Here is a 13,194-nt window from a genome sequence, read left to right as displayed (position 1 = left end):
TAGAGGTGAAGGAGCAAGGCAGCAAAAATGTAAAAAATAAATAAATTGCTAAATGTAGGGAAATATGGGTTTTAATTATAGAGATAATGATCTTTTGAAGTACTGTTTCAAAACATCATTGGCTGTGTGTCAGCAATCCAAAGCCAAAACCTGTGTAATTGAGTCTTGTTCATATTTCTCTCCTGATAGGCATGCTTCTTTCATTTCTGTTCCATCCGTACTATTTACATTTTAGATTGCAAGCCTCTCGGTAGCAGAAACCAATGGGTTGTTTTTGTTTTTGTTTTGCAAAGTGGTGCTCCATAAATATCCTCTGCCATGTTTACTATCGAACCTCATAACATATTAACATAGAATCATAGAATTGGAAGCTGACCCTGAGAATCACTTAGTCTAATCCCCTGCAATGCAAGAATATGCAGCTATCCCTTATATCTTCCTTATTCCAGCCATTTTTCTAACTGTCAAATATTGGAGGGTGGGCAAATACAGGCTTTCAGAATCACGGTAAACACGGATTTTAAAAAGAACACCTTCATGCTTATTTAATGAAAAATAAAATTCTTCTGCAGCTACTGAACTGCTCACGTAATCCAATGTGTTCAACAGTGAGAGATTTCCAAGAAGGCAGGAAACTGTAAAAGGGCAAGGCTTTCCAAGCTCTCCTGTTTGGTTTACAAAACCCTTGTGTTTTTAATGCTAGAGCTCCCTCCACCCCCCTCCTCTTTCTCAGAATCTCATCTCTAGGAAATCCAGAGTGCTGCATAACTGTGAAGCACTTAGATTTGCAACAGACGACTCAAAGTCTCATGCTTGAAATAATCTGCTTTTCAAAACTCAAACAAACCCACCAAACAACCCTCTTACGTGTATATAGCCCTTCTTGCTCCCCCACCCCCCGCTTGCTTTGTAGAGTGACTTGATAAAGGCAAGCTTTGGATAAAGGCGAAATAAAACTACTTAGAAAAAGATTGTGATCCTGGCATTGTGAGAGTTATCTGAAATTTCTTAAACAAATTAAAATCTAGACAGATGTGAAGCTTTCGGTGACACCTTGAATCTGATCTCAGGCTATAAAGTGGAGTGTAGTATTAACACACTAATAAACTCACCCACATCCTCCTCCTCCTCTCTTTCCGCTGCCAATCGATTGCCCTGCTTTGCAGATCTTGCTATCACCTACTTTAATTATGGACAGTGGTGAGTGGAACTTCCTTTGTTCTGGTTGGTATTTGGTTTGCAAATAATATTAAGCCACGGTTTGGTGCTATGAAATTGCCCTTTAGTTCAACAATTTTGGCAGGTTATTCTTCCAAATCCAAAATTTGCCCTTCTCTCTGTTTTTTGATTCTGATAATTGGGATTTGGGCCAAAAGAACTAATAACTTATCTGATAACTTTGACAAGGTGCACAATAGCCAAATTCAGAAGAACTTTGGATGCTGACCTTACGGCAGTTTGATATCAACAGCTCTTAAGGCAAGTTGACTAACCAACTTCAAGGCTGTAGGAAAATCCAAGACATGGGCAAATTCTATGCTGTTTTGTCAAGTTTTATTACATAAGCAGCAACTAAGGAATACTGGTACGGACCTCTGGGTTCTCATGGAAGACTTTGGAAGGACACTTTTCAAAGATAGATATGTTGAGTGTAACTACTTCAGGAGAACTGTGCGATGCACTCCCCTTTTCAATAATTATGTGTTGTGTTGCATTGTTTGGTATTTGAAAAATGAATAAAAGTAAGTTGCATTAAAAAGCTGCTTGTAGAACTAGCACAAATCAGTTTTATGTGGCGACAGAGAATTTTATATTTAATGGTCTCCAGAGATTATGCATTGTAAGACAATGTGAATCACTATGGGTTTATATGTATATTGGTCAAAATTTAGTTTGGTCTTGGAAATGTGCAGTCTTCGATCCTCTGTGGTGAATTATTGCTGTGTTAAAACAGCTGTAAAATACAGTATTTCAAACAGAAAGAATTAATAGTAAAAATCAATAATCCGTGTAGGCCAGTAACTTTAAAGTCTCAACCAGGAGGTTTCTCTGCTTATAGGTTATTTTTCTCATTAGCTTTTTCCTTTATTAAAATTTTCTTTGGATGTTTTGTCAGTAAAATTTGTACACTCTGTTTTTAGTATTATTTGTATTATTTAGAGTGTTGCATTTGTTTTTAGTACTATAAGTCCCATATTACATAAAATCTAATTCCTTCCAGTAGCACCTTAAAGACCAACTAAGTCAGTTCTTGGTATGAGCTTTCGTGTGCATGCACACTTCTTCAACCAGTAATACAACTTAATACAACTACTATAGTTATACAACCACTATAGTTACAACTATTAAGCAGTTTCTTCAGACAAGTTGGGGCAGGCTTAACAAATACATGCATGTCTGTCAAGCAGCAAATAATTTTCTTGCTCCACTTTCATGTCAGTTTAACAGATTTTATGTATTTGATTTTACATAAAATTTTTACATAAAATCTCCTGTAAAATCTGTATCTGAAGAAGTGTGCATGCACACGAAAGCTCATACCAAGAACTGACTTAGTTGGTCTTTAAGGTGCTACTGGAAGGAATTTGTTTTGTTTTGACTATGGCAGACCAACACGGCTACCTATCTGTACATAAAATCTGTTAAACTGACATGAAAGTGGAGCAAGAAAATTATTTGCTGCTTGACAGACATGCATGTATTTGTTAAGCCTGCCCCAACTTGTCTGAAGAAACTGTTTAATAGTTGTAACTATAGTGGTTGTATAACTATAGTAGTTGTATTAAGTTTCCTAAGGCGCATGAAATCTTGCTTATTTGTGTTTGCAGCCCAATCCTGTACACATTTATTCAGCAGGAAGTTCCTCTGAATTTAAAAGAGCTTACTTGTAAGTAGTGTGCAGGACAATAGCCTTCATTTTACTGGTCAACACAAACTCTACAAAGTTCAGGCATAAAATAATATAAAACATCTTGGTACTGGTTGCTAGAACAGCTCTTGTTTGGTACAATAGCTGTACCAAACTTCTCTCAAGTGTTTCTTACTCTCAGGGATACCACGGTCCTTTTATTTGTTTTTGCTTTGCAAAACCCTTCCTTTCCTATGGAACATCCTGTGGAATGCAGGCTGTGTTTCTGTGAATTAGCTTACAACAGTACCAAATTGCTGATGATGAGGAACGTAGTCTTAGGTCATGTAGTGCAGACTTTTATTTTCATTTTTGCATTATTCAGGAGCTCCAGGCTTTCACCAGCAGTTTTATAGTACAACATGTGTTGGAGGAGATCATGCACTCAGCGCAGGCAATTTGGAGCTTATTAAGAACAGCATGGTCTTCAAGGCAGTGGAGGGACTTAATTTGTATCCTAAAGCTGCTAGACACCGCTGCATTTCTTTTTCTATATCGCCTTTCCTACACGATTGCTCTTTCTACCTCTCTAGCCAGTGGCAGTAAATTGGACAAAGTACATTGCTACTTTGTGTTTTACCAATGTATATATTTTTGTTGCTTATGTTGTGCCACTGGCATGTACAGTTGTACCTCATTTTGCGGCCAGGATCCGTTCCGGAGCCCCGGCCACTAGCTGAAAATGATGCAGGGCAAAGTGCCACATCTGCGCATGCGCGTGGAGCGGTTTGTGCTTCTGCGCATGTGCTTCTGCGCGATTTAGCACTTCTGCACATGCACGAGCGGCAAACCCGGAAGTAACCCATTCCAGTACTTCTGGGTTTGCCGCTGACATCCGCCAGGATGGACGATAGACAAGGCCAGCATTCGCAGAGGTATTACTGTACTGTATTTGCAGCAAATTGAAATAAGTCTTATTTTTATAATATGTACACTTGCACCATATACAGCAGGGCATTGATAATTCTAACAATGATTTACTGTATTTTTCGCTCTATAAGACGCACCAGACCACAAGACGCACCTTGTTTTTGGAGGAGGAAAACAAGAAAAAAAATACTCTGAATCTCAGAAGCCAGAACAGCAAGAGGGATCACTGCGCAGTGAAAGCAGCAATCCCTCTTGCTGTTCTGGCTTCTGGGATAGCTGCGCAGCCTGCATTCACTCCATAAGACGCACAAACATTTCCCCTTACTTTTTAGGAGGGGAAAAGTGAGTCTTATAGAGCAAAAAATACGGTAAATAACGCCGTGCCCCTTCTCTTCCACAAGCACGCTGCTCCTTGCACACACCTGCATGTAGCTTCTTCTCTCCTATTGAACAGTGACACACACTGGGCAAGTATGTAAACTTAAGGCTTTTCTGTAGAAGGAAGCAACTACAGGAGGCCCATGAAGGACTTGTGTATCTATTTTTCTTCCTTTCCTCACTATTCTCCCTGAGAATGATGTGGCAATTGCTCCCCCATGCATCACAATGGGTTTTTCACCAGCAACTGATAAAACATCTCACTGTTCATACACCTGTCTCTGTGTAATGGAGTCGTATTTCTGTCTTGAAAAGCTTGCATTTATAGGCCATAATTTATCTCATTTGTGTGGTCAGGGTGTATCAGCTGTGGAGTCGAGAGTTTCTTAAACTCTATTATTCGCTTTGTGGATCTGCAGTTTCTTTTCATGCTTGTGTTTTGAGTCCCTGTGGGAACCCCATCCATGTGCTGGTTAATTATTTATAAGTGGTCAATACTATACTAGGTTTACAGTAGGTTTGTTTTGGACTGTGGTTTGCATTCCCTAGTATTGTTTTGCTTGAGAGCCAGAGCTCCATGAGAGTATTTTCATAGCAGGAACCTGTTTTCATGTGACGGGTGGGTGGGAGGATATGAACCCGATACACCAGCACTGCATAAACAAAATGGTTGACAAGCCAGAGATCCTGAAATGGAACATGGCCTCTGGGATTGCAAGGATCAGCCTGAAAGAAAGTTGTTTGTTTTTTTGGAAAAAAATAAAAATAAAACCAAAGATTTTCAAGGATGCTGAACTGTACTCTCAGTTGCAATGTTTGCCACAGCCTCTGGGTACCTAAAATGCATAAACTAGATTAACTGAGGTGGTGGTGGTGGGGTTGTCCTGAGGCACCAGTGCAGCCGTCAGAAAGTCTTATGAAAGTTCTCAGGAAATATCTCCTCAAAAATCCACAATCCCCATAGCATTTTTGTTCCTGTCTATTTTTTTGCCCTTTTATGTGTGGCAGCCACTTTGTGTTGCCAGTTTTTGACTGGCGCCCATCAAAATTCTAAATGTGCCCATTGCCCCCCCCCCGAAGGTTGCCAGCCCCTGGTATAGAGTAAAATGGATTTTTCTTGAATCCTTCTCTTGTGTTGCTATGTTCATTAAGACCTCTTAAGTGCACTGGGACCAGTTTACCTACAAGATCACCTCCCTTCATATGTGCCCACTCAACTGATTTGGTCGGTGGAATTGGCACAACTAAGGTGCCACACAACACCTGTTCCCTATTTGTAAGAACTCAATTGTTTCGTGTGGCAGCCCCTGCACTGTGGAACTCCCTGCCTCTTGAGAACAAGCAGGCGACATCACTTATACAGTTTTCAGCGCCTGTTTAAAACATTCCTGTTTAGACAAGCCTACCCAGATACTTAGAAAGCTGAGGTAATATAAATCTTTTTTGATATTTTAACTTTTGTATGTTTTAAAGTAGGGTTGCAATTCTATTTTTTCTTGATTTCATTGATTTATCTTTTTATAAACCGCTTTGTCATCTCAATCAGCCTCTGTTTTTAGTTACTACTTTAGCTACTCCTAGGATTCAGTTTTGTAACAAGGCTGGTGCTGACCTCAAAGGTTTATCACTGCACAGTGGTACCTTGGTTCTCAAACTTAATCCATTCTGGAAGTCCGTTCCAAAACCAAAACGTTCTAAAACCAAGGCATGCTTACCCATAGAAAGTAATGCAAATGGATTAATCCGTTCCAGACTTCTAAAAACTACCCTTAAAACAGCCATTTAACATGAATTTTACTATCTAACGAGACCGTTGATCCATAAAATGAAAGCAATAATCAATATACTGTACTGTAAAATAAATAAGACAGTATTGTAGATGATAAAAATAAAAATTAATTTTTTTTCCTTACCTGCACTGATGATAGTCATTGGGGGGCTTTTATCCTTTTCCGCAGTCACACAATCAGTCAGTAGCTGAATTGGGTTCCACGCAGTCACAAAAACAAATTAACCAAAAAAGCCTCAAAAACAAAAATGCAAAATAAATAGCAAAAACAAAAGCACCAAATTTAATCCATTCCAGAAGCCCATTTGACTTCTGAAATGTTCGAAAACCTAGGGGCAGCTTCTGATTGGTGCAGGTGCCCCAGAAACAATAGCCGACAGTCATATCAGATGTTCAGCTTCCAAAAATCGTTTGAAAACCAGAACACTTATTTCCGGGTTTTCAGCATTTGAGAACCAAGGTACCACTGTATCTGCCTACAGAATAAGCATACAAAGATCCCAGAACTAGTAAACATTTTTGGAAGGGGTGCTCCGTGGACAAGGAATTGCTATAATACTCCCGTGATACATTATCCTCCCTTTGCTATGCTGCATGAATTCAGGGAAATCACTGTATTTATTTACTCTCTTATGTTGCCTGGCCTTTGGAGTTTAATTTATGTCTCTTTTCAGGACTCGCCCTTTGATTTTTGATGATGTTGTTTTTTACCCTTGACCTGGAAGTGAATCCCACTTTGATCTTGTGGCATTCTTACCAGCACCCACCCTTCCGTACCCTGGCAGAATATTTCACAAGATCCCTATCTGCAGGCCCATCGGAGTGTCCACATCAACTGTTTGCAAATCACTACAATATAGGCTCAAGTTGAAAACCCATGATTAGTAAGCAGTCTATAGCTCCCAGGTAAGTCTCGTGTGTCTATTCCCTAAACATCCTTTTGGAGTGAAAGGTGGAACAGAAACCTATCAGCCAAGTAGATTAAAAGGGAAGGAAACAGCAAAAGTAATTGAACTTGTCTTGACTGAGAAGCTCCAAATGACTAGAAATATACTTAGCTGTGAGAGTGGGGTCATCTTTCAACTGAACTTTCGTTTCAGGGGCCAGGTGTGCTGAGCATGGTTAGATGGTTTTACACTGACTTGATTTCAGTTCTGAAAGAAAGGCAGAGGTTCCTTTCAGTGCTAGCTCCAGGTTTTGGCTGTTCTTTGGGCTTGCTACTTTATTTTATTGGGTTACAGACGCTTCAGGTTACAGACTCCGCTAACCCAGAAATAGTACCTCAGGTTAAGAACTTTGCTTCAGGATGAGGACAGAAATCGTGCTCTGGTGGCGCAGCAGCAGTGGGAGGCCCCATTAGCTAAAGTTGTACTTCAGGTTAAGAACAGTTTCAGGTTAAGAACGGACCTCCAGAACAAGTTAAGTTCTTAACCCAAGGTACCACTGTATTATTCTATCCCACCTTTCCTCCAACTAGATTAAGGTATCATACGTGGGTTACCCCCCTCCTCTTTATATCCTGTGAATGCGAGGCTAGGCTGAGAAATGGTGACTGGCCCGAGGTCACCCCGTGTCTTGCATGGCTGAGTGGAGATTTGAACCCTGGTTTCTCAGATCCTTGTCGAACACACTAACCAGTACGCCACACTGGCTCTGAGCATCATTCCTCCCTAAGTAGGTCTACTAACCTTTCTACTACAGTGGTACTTCTGGTTACAAACGCTTCTGGTTACAAACGCTTCAGGTTACAAGCTCCACTAACCTGGAAGTAGCTGCTCCTGGTTGCAAAGTTTGCCCCAGGATGCGAACAGAAATCATGCTCCAGAGACGCACACGCAGCGGGAGGCCCCATTAGCGAAAGAGCGCCTCAGGATACGAACGGTTTCAGCTTAAGAACGGACTTCCGGAACGAATTAAGTTTGTAAGCAGAGGCACCACTCTATAGCCGCTGCCCTTTCACTTGGTCTCTTCCTCTGAGCCCAAGCTGTATTTGCATGGAGAGAGCAAGATAAGCAGAGGTTGCTTCTTCTCCTTGTTCCCATTGACAGGACTTCATAGGTCTCCAGGGTCCCCCAGCTGGAGGGTGGGTCTTTGCAAGAGCCGACCCTTGGCCTTGGCCTTGGCCCCGGCCCCATTGCAAACTTATCCAGGCAACAGCCAGTTTGACAGATATTTGGAACATGTTGTAGTGGAGGGATATCTGCATATATGCCCTGCCGATGAGCTTCCCAGGGACATCTGCCTTGCCACTCATGGATTGGAAAGCTGAACTAGATGTATGCTAAGCTAGATGTTCTGATGAGTGTTTTTCTGTAACAAAGCAGCATTGGTTGTAATTGGAACTAAAAATAACTGTAACTGTTTTACTGTAATCTCTGAGCTTAACTGCATTATATAACCGCCTCTCGTAAATGGCAATTATTTTTATGATTGTAAGAGCAAACAGCTGTAGCAGAAATCCCAGATCCATGACCTCAGTTGTTGTGATGCTGCCTGTGCAAATTTTCTTCCTTAGCAATCGCCGTAATGAGAATTTTGCCCAGTCTAGTTGATTGTTTTGCAAGCATCCTATAGATCAGTGTTTCCCAACCTTTGGTCTCCAGCTGTTTTCAGACTACAATTCCCATCATCCCTGACCATTGATCTTGCTAGCTAGGGATCATGGGAGTTGTAGTCCAAAAACAGCTGGAGATCCAAGGTTGGGAAACACTGCTATAGATGATACTTGACAGGCTTTGCGAAGAGAGAAAAAGGAGTGAGATTACCATGAGAGCTCCACTGTTTATCATAAAGACTGCATTCAGACTATCATATTTCAGTTTATTAAGCCAATATTTGAACAAGCCTTATGACCCCACAGTCAGCCACTTTGTTCCTCCCTTCGCAAAAACCATGAAACAAACCAGTTAAACTTAATTTCTCCTTATTTATAAACCGTGGAGCTATAGTTAACAACTTCAGAACAGCTTCAAAGCATGGTTTCATAATGTGGCTTGTTTGGAAACCTTGATGTAACAGAAAACTATGGTTAACTGAAGACTTCTCGGTTTATTTGCCTGCCTACACAAAGGGGGAAGTGAAATGGCTGCATTTGGGGTCCCAAGGCTTGTTCCTGCTTCTTGAAGATGTTGGATACATGGGCGTAGGATTTTTCTTCAGTTAAGGGTCTCATGAGATAAATCCTGAAAGGCCAGGATTGGGTTTTCTCCATATCGGAGGTTGGTTGAGTTTCTGAGGTTGTTCCATATTTATTCTTTCTTTTTGTAGCACATGATTATGTCTCATGGAGGGGCGTTGGCTTTTGGCATGGGTCTTAGAGCTCTGTGTGCCCTTTCCAGATCATCTACTTTGAGTTTCAGGTTTGGAATTGTGGTTTTTAGCCAGCATACAATGAGATCAGCCGGGTTTTTGTCCTCCATTTTCTCAGGAAAATTGCGGAGGAGGATATTGCAGCGTCTACTGTGATCTTCAGGGTCTGCTAGTTTAATTCTCGCTTCCACGCTTTCTCTTTCTTGGCAGCTATCCATATCAGCTAATTTATTTTTCAGACATGTGTTTTCCTCTTGGAGTTGCTCTATTTGTTTTAGTTGCATCTGGTTTTCCTTTTCTAGAGTGGAGATGGTCATTTTGACTCACAGGCAGTTTTAATTTCACTGTGGGGCCCACGGGACCTGGATGTCGGGTCCAACGGTCTTCAGTGGTTCAGGCCTCTTGCATGGACGCCATTACAGTTCTTCAAAGAAAAAAATAAAAATATAATAATAATATAAATAAATAAATTCCAGCAGGGGAGGGCCAGCTCTGCATTTGTTTTTCCCCGGGCTGGTCTCTGGTGTGCGGTTCCTCTGGGGCCCTGGCTTGCTCTTTGCACTAGCCGCCAGGGAGGTAGGCTCGGGGTCGGGCCTGGGCTAGGCTGAGTGATTCCTTGTGGTGTCCCTGGCCCTCTCGGTACCCTCCTACCTCTCTTCCTTGGCAATGGTGGTGGCAGTGGTTGCAGCAGCAGTGGCGGTAAGTTGGTGCTCAGCTGGGGGTAGCTCTGTCTTGCCTCCTGTTTTTCTTGTTTTTTGTGTCTGGCTCCGGAGGCCTCCAGGCCCCGGAGCTCCGCTAGGTTGTCAGTGGGGTGCTCTCAGTCCCAGCAGGATTGAAGTTGTTGGGGGGGGTGCAGGAGGCCCTGCCTGGCCTCCTCGGTTGTCATGCTGGACACCCCTGATCCCCCCCCCAATCATGGCAGCAGCAGTGCAGGGACTAGCCAGGTAGTGCAGTTGGTGCTAGCCATCCTCAGGAGCTTTGCGCAGCCATGTCCCCACTAATATACTATTTTCAACTTCTTGCCTTACCCCTCTGCTTGAAAAAATCTCTAGTTAGATAAATAGGAAAGCATCTACCATCCCTGTCCTTTTAGGAGTTCTTGGTTTCCATGAAGTCGAGTGAATCAGCGCCTTTGGTTATGTGTTTCCTGTTGTGGCTGTTGAAATATTCAAATTGTACTGAAAACGTGACTGTTTTTACCTGTGTTGGCTTGATGAAATGAGCATCTGTTTCAAAGAGGACAAATTGGAGAATAGTTGTTTTAAAGGCTATTTCAGTATGAATCTGCGAATCTTTACCAGTGTGTTACACAGATTTCGGCCTTGTGCCTTTGTTTGTGCTGCCAAGGGCACCTAGCATTAAATCACCTCATGTCCTAATCTTTCAGCTGTTGTTTACGGCCGTAATTTCTCATGGGGTTGACTTGGGGGCACAAAATGTAACCTGTTCTTTGTATTAAAACTGTAACGTGGGTGACTTCAAAAATGATGCTCCTTGCCACATTTACCAGTCGGTAGATACCGGCACTTACTCTTGTAAGTCGTATTATGTGATCAACTCCTTAAGCATCCCTTGTGTGGACCCCCCTGGACCCCCTGTTCTTCCTCTCTGCATTTGTTACAAAGATGATTTTGCAGTTTTAGCATTTCACACTCCCAGCGGCAGCCACTCTAGCATTCAGGGCAGATTTATCACTTAATTCAGTGGGTGATTTTGAATTTCTTGCTGAGGGAGATGAATGCATTTAACCTTTCATGGCTACACATATCCATTGCATGTCGGACTTGCGGGCTGTTGAATTCTCTCCTCCCTTGGAGGATTTTATCTCCTTTGTTAGAGAAAAAACTGCATCAGGGACCATACAGTTGTGTTATAAAAATAGAATTAAGTAGACTTTAGCAAATGTGAAAAGAATTATTTTATTTGCATTAGTTATTATTTCTGTTGGGACTGTGGACATGACCGTGGAACAATCTTTTGTTTACCTCTCTCTTAAGGCATTGCAGTATAAAATTATAGATACAGTGGTACCTTGGTTCTCAAACTTAATCCGTTCCGGAAGTCAGTTCCAAAACCAAAGCGTTCCAAAACCAAGGCGCTCTTTCACATAGAAAGCAATGCAAAGTGGATTAATCTGTTCCAGACTTTTAAAAACAACCCCTAAAACAGCAATTTAACATGAATGTTACTATCTAACGAGACCATTGATCCATAAAATGAAAGCAATAAACAATATACTGCAGTCACACAATCAATCAATCAATCTGTAGCTGAACTGGGTTCCACACAGTCACACGCAAAAAAGAGCCGCAAAAACAAAAACGCAAAATAAATAGCAAAAACAGACAGACCTCAGCGTAGCACTCAAATCAGAAGCATAACACTCAAAACGGAGCACATTCAGCTTCTGGAAAAAGTTCGCAAACCAGAACACTTACTTCCAGGTTTGCAGTGTTTGGGTTCCAAGTTGTTTGGGTACCAAGGCGTTTGAGAACCAAGGTACCACTCTCTCTCTCTCTCTCTCTCTCTCTCTCTCTCTAATATCTCACTTTACTGAATATATACATAACATAGAACATAAAAACAGCCTGCTGAACCAGGCCAAGGGTCCAGCATCCTATTCTCACACTGGCCAGCTAGATGCCTTTGGGATGCTCACAAGCAGGACCTGAGAGCAACAGCACACTACCCACCTGAAATCCTCATCAACTGGTATTCAAATACATACTGCCTTTGTTCCTAGAGGTAGCACATAGCTATGATGACTAGTAGACTTATCCTCCTCTAATTCCATTTTAAAGCCGTTTAATTTGGTGGCTAGTAGCCACGGATAGCCTTATTCACCACTGATTTGTCTAATCCTCTTTTAAAGCCAAAATCCATTTGTTATGTACAGTATGATTAGATACGTGTATTTACCACTCTTGAAATATGCCTTGTATTTTTTACACATCTCCACGTAACATTTTTCTAAATTAATTGCCCTTGTATTATTATCTTCATTGTTCCTGAACAAATCACAAAACACTTCGTTTGCCTAGTTCCTGCAATTTTAAAGTGGCACTAGCCATATGGAACTGTAGAAGAAGCAGCTACGGTGATGCCGTAGCAAAGTGTGGAATTCCTATCTGGAGGAGTTTATAATCTAATAAAAAGGCTTGAGCAAAACCAGTGCTGAACAGTGCTTTCCTGGAAACAAAGCAAGTGGCGAGCGGTTGCTATAGCTGCAGTGCTTCGAGGAACATATGGCCTTTTAGGAATCACTGGAGACCTTCCCACTGTGCTCCATTAACAAATCGTTGCTTCAGTACAAGCATAACCTCTGCAGTGACCTGCTTATTTGCGTATGTCCGCTGTGCATGGAAATCCTGTCTTGATCACAAACAGGGAACTAGAAGAAAATGCTGAGAGATGGGCAAAAGCATTTCCCCCAATCAGAAATAGCTTAACTAAATTTATCGCACTGTTTCTTCTCTCTCTCAGCTCTGTTCCCATCAATATTCCTTAACGCAGGACAAACATTTTGGAGCTCCTTAAGATCACATATTTCCCATCATACAGCCCTCTGAAAAACCACTTCTCTATTAAAATATGCCAGTTTCTAACAGGGCACATCCACTGCTACTTCCATGCCAAGCTACTGCTTGTCTGAACGGTAGAGCTGGGTATAGCTGGGCACTGTTTACCAGTAGCAGGCAGTGTGGTGGGTTGGCAGCACACACCTTTGACCTCCTGTTGCCTGTGTCACTGCAACAGACTGAGATGGAGAAGGGGAAGCAGTGAGGAGGTGGTGAGGATGACATGGTGCAAATGCAACAGTGGAGCCAATCCCCTCTCCATCCCAATGTGCAGCAGCAACGCAGAAGGTCAGATGGCCACCACTGGCACACCTACTAGCCACTACTAGTGTTTATTCTGCCGCAAGTGTTGTTGTTGTTTA

General features: G+C 41.9%; 1 protein-coding gene and 1 long non-coding RNA gene across 3 annotated transcripts in view; one reads left to right on the top strand and one right to left on the bottom strand.

The window, feature by feature from the left end:
- CRADD (CARD and death domain containing adaptor protein) overlaps window positions 1–13,194 on the top strand; it is a 38,296-nt gene that overhangs the window by 16,939 nt on the left and 8,163 nt on the right. The window lies entirely within an intron of this gene.
- Window positions 9,631–11,752, bottom strand: LOC309351024. Its single transcript, XR_014160660.1, has 3 exons — window positions 10,786–11,752; window positions 9,906–10,480; window positions 9,631–9,678 (listed from the first exon to the last, which is right to left on the bottom strand). It is a non-coding gene; the product is annotated as an uncharacterized lncRNA (long non-coding RNA).

The sequence above is a fragment of the Podarcis erhardii genome (assembly GCF_964252035.2).
Source record: "Podarcis erhardii genome assembly, chromosome: 10".
NCBI lineage: Eukaryota > Metazoa > Chordata > Lepidosauria > Squamata > Lacertidae > Podarcis > Podarcis erhardii.
Note: the sequence above shows the minus strand (reverse complement) of the source record. Positions and strands in the feature narration are given on the sequence as shown.